This window comes from Bufo gargarizans, chromosome 9, assembly GCF_014858855.1.
Source record: "Bufo gargarizans isolate SCDJY-AF-19 chromosome 9, ASM1485885v1, whole genome shotgun sequence".
Classification (NCBI taxonomy): domain Eukaryota; kingdom Metazoa; phylum Chordata; class Amphibia; order Anura; family Bufonidae; genus Bufo; species Bufo gargarizans.
In genome coordinates this window covers 77819132-77837225 of record NC_058088.1, presented here as the reverse complement: position 1 = coordinate 77837225, position 18094 = coordinate 77819132, and the positions used below count along the sequence as shown (strand labels likewise).

Below are 18094 nucleotides of genomic sequence, written 5' to 3'. Positions count from 1 at the left end.
CTCTGAACCCGGACAACCCTTTTAAACGCTTATACAAGTAGAGCCCCCCGACAGAGTGGAGAGGGTGTCAGCAGTAAGTTTGTGTTGACGTCACTGATTATTTTGCCCTTCCTCTGATCCGTCAGAACATAAAATGGATCCTGTCTGTGAAGCATCTGCCTTCACTCGGTCAGTATTTGGTCAGTAATCTATCAGTATTGCTAAAACCAAAAAAACAGGAGATCCAGAACAGAGATGACACGTGAATGCAATATTTGAATGTCTTCTGTGTTTTGTATCCATTCCTGCTTTTGGCTTTCAAATCACAAGCCAATTCTGATGGGACCATACAGGCCTTACAGTTGCTACACAGACAGGATCCGTTGTACGTCTCATTTTTCCTTCCTTCTGACAGTTTAGACGAAGGGTCAAATAAATGATGATGTCAGCCAGGCCGAAAGGCAAAATAGTGGCCCAGTCATGAAGTGGGGAGGGTGGAAACAGCATGAGAAGTCCACAGAGTGGCCTTATAATATAGTGGTGAGGTGGAAGAAGCATTAGGAGGCCACAGAGTGGCACAATGATAGTGTAAAGGTTGCAGCAGCAGCATCAGGAGGCCACAGAGTAGCAAGGTAAGGCTACTTTCACACTAGCGTTCGATCGGATCCGTTCTGAACGGATCCGATCATAATAATGCAGACGGAGGCTCCGTTCAGAACGGATCTGTCTGCATTATTTTTAGCATATAACAGCTAAGTGTGAAAATAGCCTCGTACGGATCCGTCCAGACTTTCAATGTAAAGTCAATGGGGGACGGATCCGCCTGAAGATTGAGCCATATTGTGGCATCTTCAAACGGATCCGTCCCCATTGACTTACATTGTAAGTCTGGACGGATCCGCACGGATCCGCACGCCTCCGCACGGCCAGGCGGACACCCGAACGCTGCAAGCAGCGTTCAGCTGTCCGCCTGTCCGTGCGGAGGCGAGCGGAGCGGAGGCTGAACGCCGCCAGACTGATGCAGTCTGAGCGGATCCGCTCCATTCAGACTGCATCAGGGCTGGACGGCTGCGTTCGGGTCCGCTCGTGAGCTCCTTCAAACGGAGCTCACGAGCGGACCGACAAACGCTAGTGTGAAAGTAGCCTAAAAGAGTGTGGAGATGACAGCAGCATCAGGAGGCCACAGAGTGGCAAAGTAACCTAGTGTGGAGGTGGCAGCAGCATTAGGAGGCCACAGAGTGGAAAGGTGACATAGTGTGGAGATGGCAGCAGCATGAGGAGACCACAGAGTGACCTGGTGACAGAGTGAGGAGGTGGGTGGCAATAACAGTACCCGCTGACGATGGTGGGTGTAAGAAGGAGCACTTGCGATCAGATGTGTGGCATCAGGCGGGTGGCAGCATCAGAATACTATCTTGACAAAGGTCAGTCTCTCCACATTTTGGGTGGACAGGCAAGTTCTTCTTGGGGTAACTATGGCCCCTGCCGCACTAAACACCAGCTCTGATGCCACAATACTGGCCGGGCAGGACAGATTTTCCAGGGCAAACTCTGCCAGTTGCGCCCACAAATCCATTTTGGCTGCCCAGTAGTCCAGCGGATCTTCAATGTGGGGTGGCAGGGTGCTGTCCAAGTATGCCACCACTTGCTGGTTCAGGTCCTGCTCCAGATCTAGCTGCTGGTGGTGAGTAGTTTCTTCACAATGCGGGTGAAGAAAGCTGCTCATCAGTGACTCAGGCTGCTGCTGATGGATCTGGTACTGCTCCTGCCCCCCCACCCCTCCCCAGAAGCCATGAGCAGCCGGCATCATTGACTTGCATTGTGGGTCATGCCGTTTTGCTCTGCATTCCATGCCACACAGGAAACTCTCTGGTATGGGAACACAACCAAACGGAACGGAATGCATTTTGGATTGACAATGAATGGGGACAAAACGGAAGTGTTTTTCTCCGATATTGAGATCCTCTGCCGGATCTCAATACCGGAAAAGTTAAACACAGGTGTGAAAGTAGCTTTAAAGATTTCCATAATTCAATGATCAGAAATTCTTATTATCAAAGAGCTTGTATAAATATTGAATTAACCACGGGAGTATAATGGTTACTACTGATAACCAAAGAAATGGGTGGCCCAATTGTAAATACAAAAAAATGAACAGAACTGGTGGGTGACCTCAAATAAGACTTAACTTTAAATAAATCATTAAAAATACCCAAAAGGAGGCGAAAAGGTCGCTTGCCACAGTACACCTATTACAAATCACTCAATGGTGAAAAAGTACAAAATTGCTATATGTAGTGCCAATAGACCTGAACGGGAGCAAAGGAGTGGGAGGGAAAAGGGAGACTGGGTCTCTTTCTCGTATTGATCCCTCCCTATAGGTCTACACCTCCAAAGTTGCTCCTAGGTGTCCACACGCTGCTGCCACAAGCCCAGGTTCAAAGAAACTAGAGGGCCGTGCTATGAGGACGAAACACTCCATTAGTTTGATCAGATGGAGCCTCTGCCGCTGCTGCTAAGCTAAGTTTTGGCTGCTGTTTGCACTTTATCTTATTACTGTTTTGCTTTGTGCACTTCATATATTGACTACCTTGTATTGCTGCACTTCATCTATTCAAGTCCCCTGATGAATTGGCCCTAGGCAGTGTGTTTTTGGGATATAGCTGTATTTTGCTTGCTATTGTGGGCTTTATAGTATATCCCTTAGTGTGCCAACATAGTTCCCTCGCTTGCTCCCTTCTCAGACGAAACTGGGCAGTCACATGGCGCAGCATAGGGACACCTAGGGACAACTTAGGAGGTGCAGACATATAGGGAGGGATCAATAGGAGAAAGAGACCCAGTCTCCCTTTTTCCTCCCACTCCTTTGCTCCCATTCAGGTCTGTTGGCACTACATATAGCAATCTTGTACTTTTCCAACATTGATTGATTTGTAATAAGTGTCTTGTACGGTGGCCAGCGACCTTTGTATTTTTAATGATGTATTAAAAGTCAATTCTTATTTGAGGTTACCCACCAGCAGTGATGGCCAGTTTGCAGTGTTCGCCAGCGAACACATGCGGGCTGCCATCTTTAGTAAGGTAGACTCACCCGTCCGGCGATGCACAGGTAAGCCCTTACCTGCGCCGGGAGCCGGTCTGAAATCAAATGCAGTCCCCGGGAGCAGGCAGTTCAGAGAACAGCCCGATGAAGGCCCTCGTCACCTGTTCTCAGAACTGCCTGCTCTTGTGACTGCATTTGATTTCAGACCGGCTCCCGGCACAGGTAAGGGCTTACCTGTGCATCGCCGGACGGGTGAGTCTACCTTACTAAAGATGGCAGCCCGCATGTGTTCACTGGCGAACACTGCTAACTGACCATCACTGCCCACCAGTTCTGTACATTTTATTTTGTATCAAAGAGCTTGGACCAGTGCTGAAGGAGTATGGACACATTATGAAGCACCATTGCTTCGTTGCTATGGATTGGTGGCGGGCACTGACCTTCATCAATATTATTTTCTGACTTGTCTGAATGAGTTGCATAAGGGAAAGAGAAATTGAAACAAATCTAAAAGAACCAAAACTACATAGAATGAGGTTCTGTCCATAAGAAACGTGGGGTTCAGCGCTTTAGACAAATCTTATGGGTGACGGATGTGATATGAGTGATGTATTATTAAATCTGGCTTGGGTTAGATAAATGTCCTTATTAGCAATGTATCCACGTTGCTTACTTTCCCATGGTCCTCATTGTATATGGGAAACAAATATACCAGTAGTTTATCTTTAATATTTCATCTAGGAACTAGAACTTTCCTTCATTTCCATCCATTCGGCACAATACAAACAATCCTGAAATCTACTGGTACTTTAACCTTCCTAGTCATGCAACATAAAAACAGAAAACAGCATTAATACTATATATTTTATTGTAGATATCTTTATCTTGAGGAATGGTGATAAAAGAACACTTGACTAGAAACAGAAAAAAACAAAGCATTCGCAATGTGCCCTCTGTACTCTGTTTTCCAGTTATAGGACCTGGCTTGTTGGCACCGCAATTAAACTCAGGTACATAGCCAAGTAGAACAGAATTATTTCCCAACACCAGCTGCGGCTGAAACTATCTTTTCCAGTGTTCCTCTTGTGTTTTTTTTTTTTTTTTACCCGGTCTGTTTAGTAATAAACTGTAACCAGCTCTACTAATTAAAGCAATCTTTATCTCAATGCCAGGATCCAGGAATGAAGTCCAAAAAGAGGTGTGTTTTTCAAGGTAAAAAAAAAAAAAAAAATCATCTTCATCATCAAAGACGCATAAAAAGGCAAGTGCTGATATGTTTAGGAGTGGAAAATTCCCAAATGTAGAGGGAATCAAGCTTTCTGGTGATATAATGTATGTCAGTGATACATCATATGTAACCACACATTTTCTAAAACAAAGTTAAACCATTGAGCTCACTCCATTGAGCTGCACTTAAAGGAGCAATCCATCTTTAAGTAAAAAGGCACATATGAGTGAAATCCACTTAGGGCTGATCTCAGGAACCTCACTGTTGCCCACGTGGTCAGTGACTGAGTTGGGTGAGTCAATGTAATGCACAGGGTTGGATTTTCCAAGTTACGGAAAAACTCGCCTCAAGGCATAAAGGGACCCTCGATAACACTGACTACATGACATCCCTTAAAGCAGGGATGCTCAACCTGCGGCCCTCCAGCTGTTGTAAAACTACAACTCCCACCATGCCCTTCTGTAGGATGATAGCCGTTTTGCAACAGCTGGAGGGCCGCAGGTTGAACATGCCTACCTTAAAGTATATAAGATTTCACTTGAGGGTAAAATAAGGCTTGGTGTGCATTTTTTACAACTGCTATATGTGCCCTAAGGGGGTCTTTTACTGTCAGATCTACGCCGGTTTTCTGGCTTATATATCTGTCGTAGATCTGCGACTTTTCCCTGCTCACGCCAGGTCTAAGAAAGGGGACAGGCCAGCCCACCTCATTTATCATTTTCTACACCTATTTTAGATGTAGAAAATGGTCTAGATTTAAGCTGGATGCGCCCAAGTTATGTAGAGGCCTGCGCCTCTTTATAACTTCGGCGTAGGGATTATTAAGACCGGCGTCTAATAAATGACCCCCTAAGTGCCAAGGTCTGGCATCTAAAGTTTGGCAGCCTAGAAAACAAAAAGTAGCATGCAGTGTTTTTAGATCTGGTGCTGTTTGACATCACAACTGATCACTGGCTGAACATGAATGAACCTAAAAGAAAACGACAGTATCCATTCTAGCTTCAGTTTCCCTTCTGGCGACTTCTGCACCACACCCCAGAGAAACTGAGCCGGATCGACGGACATATGTGAAGTGGGCCTAAGCCTGGGAATGCCGATACCGATGGATATAAAACAGCAAAAGCAACATCACGTGATATAAAGCACAGGACAACTCATGGCATGAGTATTGCACCACTCAGGTCACTGGTCATGCGACTTTTCACAACTTTGTTTTTAAGCTCATAGAAGTAAATATTGCAATGCTGTCCCATCATAGTGTCCATCAACTTCTATAAAGCAGCAGTAATTCAAGTCAAATATTTCCAAAAAGTTTCTGCCAAGCACAACTTTTGTGGTCCACACCAAGCAGTACATTCCCATGCTGCACAAGCAGGACCTGCAGGTGGACATCCAGGGGCAGAAGTTATTGTCTAGCTCTGCCATCATTATTGATGCAAGAAACTTTGGACCCCTTAGATGAATTCTGCTTCTCCAGAGCCTACATATCTGGAGTTTATCAGGGACTGCTCTCATACAGTAAGTCCACTTACCCTGGATGAATTGAAGCAGTCGATGCCAGGACCCCGGGAAAGTGCTGATCCTGACTCCTTGCAGCAGGACAGTGATTAAATCCAACAGCCAGCAAGTCACAAAGCCCAATCTCAACATGTCATCATGATCCTGTATCCCAAAAAGTATCCAGTAATAATGAGAAGCCACAGAAAAAATTCTAGAGCACTGAAGGTGGGAGAGAAGGGGTCCCCCCAAAACCTGCTCCACTGCTAAGTAGCGACCACCTGTGCCAGAGCAGAGCACGGAGCCGCTTGTGTAACTGGTAGCTGAGATGAGCCTGCCCTGCTCCTCCTCCCCGGCCTCAGTGGATGTGGAGTGGGGAAGAGGGAGTGAAGAGAGGCTGGAGCTCAGAGCAGCGACTACTGCAGAAACTAGGTCACATCATTAGCAACCGGAGAGGGGAGAGCTGCTGCCGGCTCCTGCTGCTGCGTCCTCCTTCCATCCCCTCCACACTCTCCTGACCTGTCCTGGCACCTTGTCCCTCAGTGTCCATGTGACTACACCAGGGTGGTGACCAGCTCCTCAACTGACCTATATTCTGCTAGACAAATAGATTAGGTAGATAGACAGATAAATAGACAGATAGATAATAGATAGATATGGATAAATATGATAGATAGACAGATAAATAGACAGATAGATGATTGATAGATAGATAGATATGGATAAATATGATAGATAATAGGTAAATTGATATTGATAAATTGATAGATATGAGATAGATAAATAGATATGACAGATAGATAATTAGATAGATAGATGGATGAATAGATAGATATAGATAATAGTTAAATTGATATGAATAAATAGAACAATAGATAGATATGGATAAATATGATAGATAATAGGTAAATTGATATGGATAAATTGATAGATATGAGATAAATAGATAGATAGATATGGATACATAGATAGATATGACATAGATAGATAGATAGATAATTAGATAGATAGATTTGAGATAAATAGATGAATAGATAGATATAGATAATAGTTAAATTAATATGAATAAATAGAACAATAGATAGATACATAGATAGATAGATATGAGATAGATACCGGTAGATAGATATGGATAAATATGATAGATAGATAGATAGATAGATATGGATAAATCGATAGATATGACATAGATAGATAAATAATTAGATAGATAGAGAATGAAATAGATAAAGGGATAGATAGATAGATAGATATGAGATAGATAGAGAATGAAATAGATAAAGGTATAGATAGATAGATAGATAGATAGATATAGATACTAGTTAAATTGATATGAATAAATAGATATAACGATCGATAGATATGAGATAGATAGATATACACAGATAGATATGAGATAGATACCGGTAGATAGATATGGATAAATAGATAGATAGATATATTGATAAAAAAGACCGGCCGGTCTTTTTTATCAATTTTACATTGGGACGCCATCCCATAGACTCGTGCACCGTGATTCATTAACAGCAGTGCCGACCTGTGATCATCATATGATAGATAGATATAGATATGGGCTAGCTACCCTGGTAGCTGGATCTATTCATTGATAGATGGGCAGGCAGACTATAATATTTATATCTATCTAGTATCAGTCGTTTTATGTAATATTTGTCTAATTTTTTTTATTACATTTATCTATGTATTTCTGTGTTTATTTACAAACACGCATAGACACAGATAGATAGATGATGGATAGGTTATAGTGAGGTAGATAGATGTATTAATTAATAGATCAGCAGGCAAAAAATCTATTATATTCATGTCTATCTGTCTTTTTAATTACTCATGTATGTATTTATTTATTGTATCTATTTACGTATGTGTACAAAGAAGGATGGAGCACTTCATTTAACAATCAACTTTTGTGTAACCCTACTGTTCTTTAGGGCTCGTTCACACTACCGTATATCTTTTTCAGTGTTTTGCGGGCCATTTTTCCCGGATCCGTTTTTAAACATTTTTTTCAGTAGTGTTTCTGGTTCCGTTCCATTTTACCGTATGGCCGATACAGTATACAGTAATTACATAAAAAAAATTGGGCTGGTCATAACATTTTCCATATGTGTTCTGTTTTTTTGCGGACCCATTGACTTGAATGGAGCCTTGGAACATGATTGGCAGGCAATAATATTACATGTTTTAATTTTAAACGGAACGGAAAAACGGAAACGGAATGCATACGGAGTACATTTGTTTGTTTTTTGCGGAATCATTGAAATGAATGGTTCCGTATACAGACCGTATACGGAACGCAAAAAACGGCCCGCATACGGAACACAGAAAACCTTCGTGTGAACAAGTCCTTAGGGTCCATTCATACGTTCGTAAGTGTTTTGCGGATCCGCAAAACACGGACACCGGAAATGTGCGTTCCACAATTTGCTGACCGCACATCACCGGCACTATAATAGAAAATGCCTAATCTTGTCCGCAATTGCGGGCAAGAATAGGACATGTTCTATTTTTTGGTGGAAACAGAAGTGCGGATGCAGAATTGCGGATCCGGAAATGTGGATGCGGACAGCACATAGTGTGCTGTCCACATCTTTTCCATCCCCATTTGAAATTAATGGGTCCGCACCTGTTCCGCAAAATTGCGCAACGGATGCAGACCCATTTTGTGGACGTGTGAATGGAGCCATTTTGCAGAACGGAATTGTAGACCCATTCATTTCTGTGGGGCCGCACGATGTGCTGCCCGGATCCGGAAATGCAGACCCGCACTTCCGGGTCCACAATTCAGTTTCCGAAAAAAATAGAACCTGTCCTATTCTTGTCCGCAATTGCGGACAAGATTAGGCATTTTCTATTAAGTGCCGGCGATGTGCAGTCCGCAAAATGCAGAACGCACATTGACGGTTTCCACGTTTTGTGGATCCGCAAAACACACAAGGACGTGTGAATGGACCCTTAGTTGTATATTAGCAGGTAACTTTGTAACCCCTAAATACCCTTAATTTTAATCTCAGATGCTGCGATCAGCGATTACTGCGGCATTAGAGGGATTCAATGACAGGGAACAGCGTCCGCTCCTCACAAAGGAATGTACTTCATGACAAGTAATTTGTCACAAATCGAATTTCTTAGTGAAAGCAGCCGAATCAAATTTTTCATAATTTTGTTTACCACTAATTATTATTATTTTTATTATTGCTATTGTGCATTTATTTACAAACATGCCTACATGTTATAAAAATGAAGCCCCAATCTGTCACCTTTTGTCCACTTGTTTTACATTCTATATAATGACAGCTGTTTTTGGGAAAGCTGAGAAAAAAGTTGGTAAAGTTGAGAAATCTTATGGCTCTCCTTACAAGAGTGTTTCCTCATATTGGAGCTACACGGGGATGTGTTGCATCACAGCAAGTCGCAGAGAAGTCGTGTAAGGCCCCTTTCACATGAGCGAGTTTTCTGCGCGGGTGCAATGCGTGACGTGAACGCATAGCCCCCGCACTGAATCCTGACCCGTTCATTTCAATGGGTCTGTGTACATGAGCGTTGTTTTTAACGCATCAGTTCTGCGTTGCGTGAAAATCGCAGCATGTTCTATATTCAGCGTTTTTCATGCACCCTGAACACATCTGGACCTAATCCGCCACGCTCGTGTGAAAGAGGCCTAACAAAAAAAAGAACTGTGATTTGGTATCAAAAACAAAGTCACAGAGAAGTTGCAGACGAGTCATATATTTCAAGAGTATGGCCCCTTTCACACAGGCATTGCGGATTGGGGCCGGATGCGTTCAGGGTGCGTTCAGTGAAACTCGCACCACTTTGCAAGTAAGTTCAGTCAGTTTTGTCTACGATTGCGTTCAGTTGTTCAGTTTTTTCCGCGCTTTGATGCGTTTTTCACACGCGTGATAAAAAACTGAAGGTTTACAAATAACATCTCTTAGCAACCATCAGTGAAAAACGGATCGCACCCGCACTTGCTTGCGGATGCAATGCGTTTTTCATGCAGCCCCATTCACGCCAGGGCTGCGTGAAAAACGCAGAATATAGAACATGCTGCTTGAACTGATGCTTGAAAAACAGCGCTTGTACACAGACCCATTGAAATGAATGGGTCAGGATTCGGTGCAGGTGCTATGCGTTCACGTCACGCATTGCACCCGCGCTGAAAACTCGCTCGTGTAAAAGGGGCCTATAAGTTGCGTGCGACTTGTAACACAAACTCCATCAGGTCTGGATTTTCAGCGACTGTTGCATCACCATTGTGGCATGCCGCGTGTTGCACTGCAACACAGTTGACAATCATTAGGCCTAGTTCACACAATCGTTTTTTTTTGCGAGTGTACAGGCCGTTTTTTTTGTGTTCCGTATACAGTCAGTATACGGAACCATTCCTTTCAATGGTTCCGCAAAAAAAACGGAATGTAGTCCGTATGCCTTCCGTTTCCGTATTTCCGTTTTTCCGTTCCGTTGAAAGATAGAACATGTCCTATTATTGCCCGCAAATCACGTTCTGTGGCTCCATTCAAGTCAATTGGTCAGCAAAAAAAGCGGAACACATACGGAAATGAATCCGTATGTCTTCCGTATCCGTTCCATTTTTTCTGAACCATCTATTGAAAATGTTATGCCCAGCCCAATTTTTTCTATGTAATTATTGTATACTGTACATGGCATATGGAAAAACGGAACGGAAAAACAGAAAGGAAAGGAAACACAACGGAACTCAAAAACTGAACAACGGATCCGTGAAAAACGGACCGCAAAAAACTATAAAAGCCATACGTTCGTGTAAACTAGGCCTAAGGCTACTTTCACACCTGCGTTCAGGTGTCCGCTCGTGAGCTCCGTTTGAAGGGTCTCACAAGCGGCCCTGAACGCAGCCGTCTGGCCCTAATGCATTCTCAGTGGAGGCGGATTCACTGAGAATGCATCCGTCTGCCAGCGCTCAGCCTCCGCTCCGCTCAGTGAGCGGACACCTGAACGCTGCAAGCAGCGTTCGGGTGTCCGTCTGGCCGTGCGGAGGCGAGCGGATCAGTCCAGACTTATAATAGAAGTCAATGGGGACGGATCCGCTTGAAGATGACACCATATGGCTCAATCTTCAAGCGGATCCGTCCCCCATTGACTTTCAATGTAAAGTCTGAACGGATCCGCTCAGGCTACTTTCACACTTAGAAATTTTTCTAAGTTATAATGCAGACGGATCCGTTCTGAACGGATGCATTATAGGAGCGGATCCGTCTGATGAAACATCAGACGGACCCGCTCCGAACGCTAGTGTGAAAGTAGCCTTAGATGCGTATGTCGCCGTGTAGGCCTAGTCTAAGTCCTCAACAACGAGGCATGTGCATCAGTGAGGTAAAACAGAGTGACAACTGCCAAGGATCATTAATACAGTTGTCGCCCAGCATTCCCAACTCACTTTTAAGGAAGAAACATCTTTGTACAGCAACTTAAAAAAAATAAAAATAGACAACTCAGTGGTGCATATTCACAAATGTGAGTGCATCTAGATCTTGCTGTAACCTGTGCCAAAATCTAGTTTTCGTCAAATCTATTTCACCTAGCTCAACAATAGGGCAAAGTGTCAACATTTTGGCCCCAAAAAACCTGTAACAAAGTAAAGCAACAAATTAGTAGTGTAAAGTTAGACAAAAGTGCCTAGCCATGCACCACATTTCTTATTCAGCCGGTGATACATTTGGCGCATTGTTACACTGTCTACATTTTAGTCAGGATTCTGACTTTGGAGGGAAATGTTCTGCAATTTTTCCAGTCTATTTTATTATTTATTATGGCACTTATGTTATGATTTGTATTATGAGAGTTATGGTATAGATATGGACATCTTAGTTCATCTCCTCCTTCAAGTTACATTGATATAATATAAGAAAGTGGAACTTGGGGGCACAGTGATCAAATGCACTAAACAGTGTCACAGCATAAACATTAAAGGATTTGTGCAGTGTGATGATATTAATGACCTATCTTTAGGACAGGTCATCTATTTCAGATCGCCAGGAGTCCGACACCCGGCCTCCCACGATTAGCTATTTAATGAGGCTGTCGTGCTTGTGCAAGCGCAGTGTCCCTTCATTTATCACACGCACACCATCTACATTGTAGCAGTAGTTCAGTGTAATTACCGCTGTTCTTCCCGTTCTCTTGAATGGGAGTGGAAGCTGTAATTACACTCCACTGCCGCTATAACCTAGATATTGTGTGGGTAATCATTCACACAGTGCTTGCACGAGCGCTACTGCTTCTTCAAACATGATCGGTAAGGCACCCTTTCACACGGGCGAGTATTCCGCGCGAATGCGATGCGTCAGTTGAACGCATTGCACCCGCACTGAATACCGACCCATTCATTTCTATAGGGCTGTGCACATGAGCGGTGATTTTCACGCATCACTTGTGCGTTGCGTGAAAATCGCAGCATGCTCCTCTTTGTGCGTTTTTCACGCAACGCAGGCCCCATAGAAGTGAATGGGGTTGCGTGAAAATCGCAAGCATCCGCAAGCAAGTGTGGATGCGGTGCGATTTTCACGCACGGTTGCTAGGAGACGATCGGGATGGAGACCCGATCATTATTATTTTCCCTTATAACATGGTTATAAGTGAAAATAATAGCATTCTGAATATAGAATGCATAGTAAAAAAGCGCTGGAGGGGTTAATAAAAAATAAAAAAATAATTTAACTCACCTTAGTCGACTTGAGCGCTGCCCGGCATCTCATCTGTCTCCTTTGCTGAACAGAACCTGTGGTGACGTCACTCCGGTCATCACATGTTCCATCACATGATCTTTTACCATGGTGATGGATCATGTGATGGATCATGTGATGACCGGAGTGACGTCACCACAGGTCCTGTTCCTGGAATGAATGCTCACCACAGGTCCTGTTCAGCAAAGGAGACAGAAGAGATGCCGGGCTACGCGATCAAGTGGACTAAGGTGAGTTAAAAAATTTAATTTTATTTTTTTAACCCCTCCAGCGCTATTTTACTATGCATTCTGTATTCAGAATGCTATTATTTTCCAATATAACCATGTTATAAGGGAAAATAATACAATCTACAGAACACCGATCCCATGCCTGAACTTCTGTGAAGAAGTTCGGGTTTGGGTACCAAACATGCACGATTTTTCTCACGCAAGTGCAAAACGCATTACAATGTTTTGCACTTGTGCGGAAAAATGGCGGGTGTTCCCGCAACGCACCCGCACATTTTCCCGCAACGCCCGTCTGAAAGAGGCCTAAGGGAATCAGGTGTCAGACCCCCGGCAATCTGATATTGATGACCTAACCCCTCCCATCACCTTCCCAAATTACTAGTAAATGTAAGTCCTTTGTATTGATTTTCCATCTAGTTCAATTGTCTCAGATAAATCTCTTTCTGGGGAAATCAAAGCGACAAAGCTGTGTAGCAGTGCAACCTCAAAATATAGCGGAGCTGGATAGCGCTTGGCCCAACTCATAAGTTGCCATGACCGTGCTACAGAATCACCAAAATCTAGCAAAGGTAATTTGTACATTTTTGTAAAATTCGGCAAAACAGCTGAATCAAATTTTCAAATACTTCACCCAGCTCTAATAGTGATGTCACAGTACAGGACTAATGTGCACAGTGATGTAACAGTACAGGACTAATGTGCACAGTGATGTCACAGTACAGGGCTAATGTGCACAGTGATGTTACAGTACGAGGCTAATGTGCACAGTAATGTCACAGTACAGGAATAATAAACACACTGAAGTCACAGTATAGGAATAATAAACACACTGAAGTCACAGTACAGGAATAATAAACACACTGAAGTCACAGTACAGGGATAATAAACACACTGAAGTCACAGTACAAGGATAATAAACACACTGAAGTCACAGCACAGGAATAATAAACACACTGAAGTCACAGTACAGGGATAATAAAAACACTGAAGTCACAGTACAGGGATAATAAACACACTGAAGTCACAGTACAGGGAATAATAAACACACTGAAGTCACAGTACAGGGATAATAAACACACTGAAGTCACAGTACAGGAATAATAAACACACTGAAGTCACAGTACAAGAATAATAAACACATTGAGGTCACAGTACATGGATAATAAACACACTGAAGTCACTGCACATGGATAATAAACACACTGAAGTCACTGCACATGGATAATAAACACACTGAAGTCACAGTACAGGGATAATAAACATACTGAAGTCACAGTACAGGGATAATAAACACACTGAAGTCACAGTACAGGAATAATAAACACACTGAAGTCACAGTACAAGAATAATAAACACATTGAAGTCACAGTACAGGGATAATAAACACACTGAAGTCACAGTACAGGGATAATAAACACACTGAAGTCACAGTACAGGGATAATAAACACACTGAAGTCACAGTACAGGAATAATAAAGACACTGAAGTCACAGTACAGGGATAATAAACACACTGAAGTCACAGTAAAGGGATAATAAACACACTGAAGCAGTGTCGGACTGGGGTACCTAGGGCACACCAGTAAAATATATTTTGGGGCCCACCCTACAGATACATTCAAATATAATAAATAATCTAACAAGTTTTTTTTATATGAACATAGGCTGTTTGAGGTGCTGTACATTGAATATATGTATGTAATGCAGTAAGCCTGTTGTGCTTTGTACCACATGTGCAGGGGGTGGGAGACAAGGGCCCACCTTGCTCAGGGGCCTACCGGGGGATTCCCCAGTACCTCTGTGGGCCAGTCCAAGCCTGCACTGAAGTCACAGTACAAGAATAATAAACACACTGAAGTCACAGTACAGGGCTAATAAACACACTGAAGTCACAGTACAGGGATAATAAACATACTGAAGTCACAGTACAGGGATAATAAACACACTGAAGTCACAGTACAGGAATAATAAACACACTGAAGTCACAGTACAGGGATAATAAACACACTGAAGTCACAGTACAGGAATAATAAACACACTTAAGTCACAGTACAGGGATAATAAACACACTGAAGTCACAGTACAGGAATAATAAACACACTGAAGTCACAGTACAGGGATAATAAACACACTGAAGTCACAGTACAGGGATAATAAACACACTGAAGTCACAGTACAGGGATAATAAACACACTGAAGTCACTGCACAGGGATAATAAACACACTGAAGTCACAGTACAGGGATAATAAACACACTGAAGTCACAGTACAGGTATAATAAACACACTGAAGTCACAGTACAGGGATAATAAACACACTGAAGTCACAGTACAGGGATAATAAACACACTGAAGTCACAGTACAGGGATAATAACACACTGAAGTCTGAAGTCACAGTACAGGGATAATAAACACACTGAAGTCACAGTACAGGGATAATAAACACACTGAAGTCACAGTACAGGGATAATAAACACACTGAAGTCACAGTACAGGGATAATAAACACACTGAAGTCACAGTACAGGAATAATAAACACACTGAAGTCACAGTACAAGAATAATAAACACACTGAAGTCACAGTACAGGGATAATAAACACACTGAAGTCACAGTACAGGGATAATAAACACACTGAAGTCACAGTACAGGGATAATAAACACACTGAAGTCACAGTACAGGGATAATAAACACACTGAAGTCACAGTACAGGGATAATAAACATACTGAAGTCACAGTACAGGGATAATAAACACACTGAAGTCACAGTACAGGGATAATAAACACACTGAAATCACAGTACAGGAATAATAAACATACTGAAGTCACAGTACAGGAATAATAAACACACTGAAGTCACAGTACAAGAATAATAAACACACTGAAGTCACAGTACAGGGCTAATAAACACACTGAAGTCACAGTACAGGGATAATAAACACACTGAAGTCACAGTACAGCGATAATAAACATACTGAAGTCACAGTACAGGGATAATAAAGACACTGAAGTCACAGTACAGGGATAATAAACACACTGAAGTCACAGTACAGGGATAATAAACACACTGAAGTCACAGTACAGGGATAATAAACACACTGAAGTCACAGTACAGGAATAATAAACATACTGAAGTCACAGTACAGGAATAATAAACACACTGAAGTCACAGTACAAGAATAATAAACACACTGAAGTCACAGTACAAGAATAATAAACACACTAAAGTCACAGTACAGGGATAATAAACACACTGAAGTCACAGTACAAGGATAATAAACACACTGAAGTCACAGTACAGGGCTAATAAACACACTGAAGTCACAGTACAGGAATAATAAACACACTGAAGTCACAGTACAGGAATAATAAACACACTAAAGTCACACTACAGGGATAATAAACACACTGAAGTCACAGTACAAGGATAATAAACACACTGAAGTCACAGTACAGGGCTAATAAACACACTGAAGTCACAGTACAGGAATAATAAACACCCTGAAGTCACAGTACAAGAATAATAAACACACTGAAGTCACAGTACAAGAATAATAAACACACTGAAGTCACAGTACAGGAATAATAAACACACTGAAGTCAGTACAGGGATAATAAACACACTGAAGTCACAGTACAGGAATAATAAACATACTAAAGTCACAGTATAGGAATAATAAACACACTGAAGTCACAGTACAAGAATAATAAACACACTGAAGTCACAGTACAGGGATAATAAACACACTGAAGTCACAGTACAAGGATAATAAACACACTGAAGTCACAGTACAGGGCTAATAAACACACTGAAGTCACAGTACAGGAATAATAAACACACTGAAGTCACAGTACAAGAATAATAAACACACTGAAGTCACAGTACAGGGATAATAAACACACTGAAGTCACAGTACAAGGATAATAAACACACTGAAGTCACAGTACAGGGCTAATAAACACACTGAAGTCACAGTACAGGAATAATAAACACACTGAAGTCACAGTACAAGAATAATAAACACACTGAAGTCACAGTACAAGAATAATAAACACACTGAAGTCACAGTACAGGAATAATAAACACACTGAAGTCAGTACAGGAATAATAAACACACTGAAGTCACAGTACAGGAATAATAAACACACTGAAGTCACAGTACAAGAATAATAAACACACTGAAGTCACAGTACAGGAATAATAAACACACTGAAGTCAGTACAGGAATAATAAACACACTGAAGTCAGTACAGGAATAATAAACACACTGAAGTCACAGTACAGGGATAATAAACACACTGAAGTCACAGTACAGGGATAATAAACACACTGAAGTCACAGTACAGGGATAATAAACACACTGAAGTCACAGTACAGGGCTAATAAACATACTGAAGTCACAGTACAGGGATAATATGTGGCTAATAAACACACTGAAGTCACAGTACAGGGATAATAAACACACTGAAGTCACAGTACAGGGATAATAAACATACTGAAGTCACAGTACAGGGATAATGAACACACTGAAGTCACAGTACAGGAATAATAAACATACTGAAGTCACAGTACAGGGATAATAAACACACTGAAGTCACAGTACAGGGATAATAAACACACTGAAGTCACAGTACAGGGATAATAAACACACTGAAGTCACAGTACAGGGATAATAAACACACTGAAGTCACAGTACAGGAATAATAAACATACTGAAGTCACAGTACAGGAATAATAAACACACTGAAGTCACAGTACAAGAATAATAAACACACTGAAGTCACAGTACAGGGCTAATAAACACACTGAAGTCACAGTACAGGAATAATAAACACACTGAAGTCACAGTACAAGAATAATAAACACACTGAAGTCACAGTACAGGGATAATAAACACACTGAAGTCACAGTACAAGGATAATAAACACACTGAAGTCACAGTACAGGGCTAATAAACACACTGAAGTCACAGTACAGGAATAATAAACACACTGAAGTCACAGTACAAGAATAATAAACACACTGAAGTCACAGTACAGGGATAATAAACACACTGAAGTCACAGTACAAGGATAATAAACACACTGAAGTCACAGTACAGGGCTAATAAACACACTGAAGTCACAGTACAGGAATAATAAGCACACTGAAGTCACAGTACAAGAATAATAAACACACTGAAGTCACAGTACAAGAATAATAAACACACTGAAGTCACAGTACAAGGAATAATAACACACTGAAGTCACAGTACAGGAATAATAACACACTGAAGTCAGTACAGGAATAATAAACACACTGAAGTCACAGTACAGGAATAATAAACACACTGAAGTCACAGTACAAGAATAATAAACACACTGAAGTCACAGTACAG

The 18094-nt window shown here is 41.9% G+C and overlaps 1 protein-coding gene across 1 annotated transcript in view; it reads right to left on the bottom strand.

Moving 5' to 3' along the window:
- Positions 1 to 6147, bottom strand: part of PASD1 (PAS domain containing repressor 1) — a 203567-nt gene extending 197420 nt beyond the window's left edge. The window contains exon 1 of the mRNA XM_044305835.1: positions 5783 to 6147. The gene's annotated coding sequence lies outside the window, so the exon portion shown is untranslated. The remainder of the gene's footprint in view (positions 1 to 5782) is intronic.
- Between the last annotated feature and the right edge of the window lie 11947 nt (positions 6148 to 18094).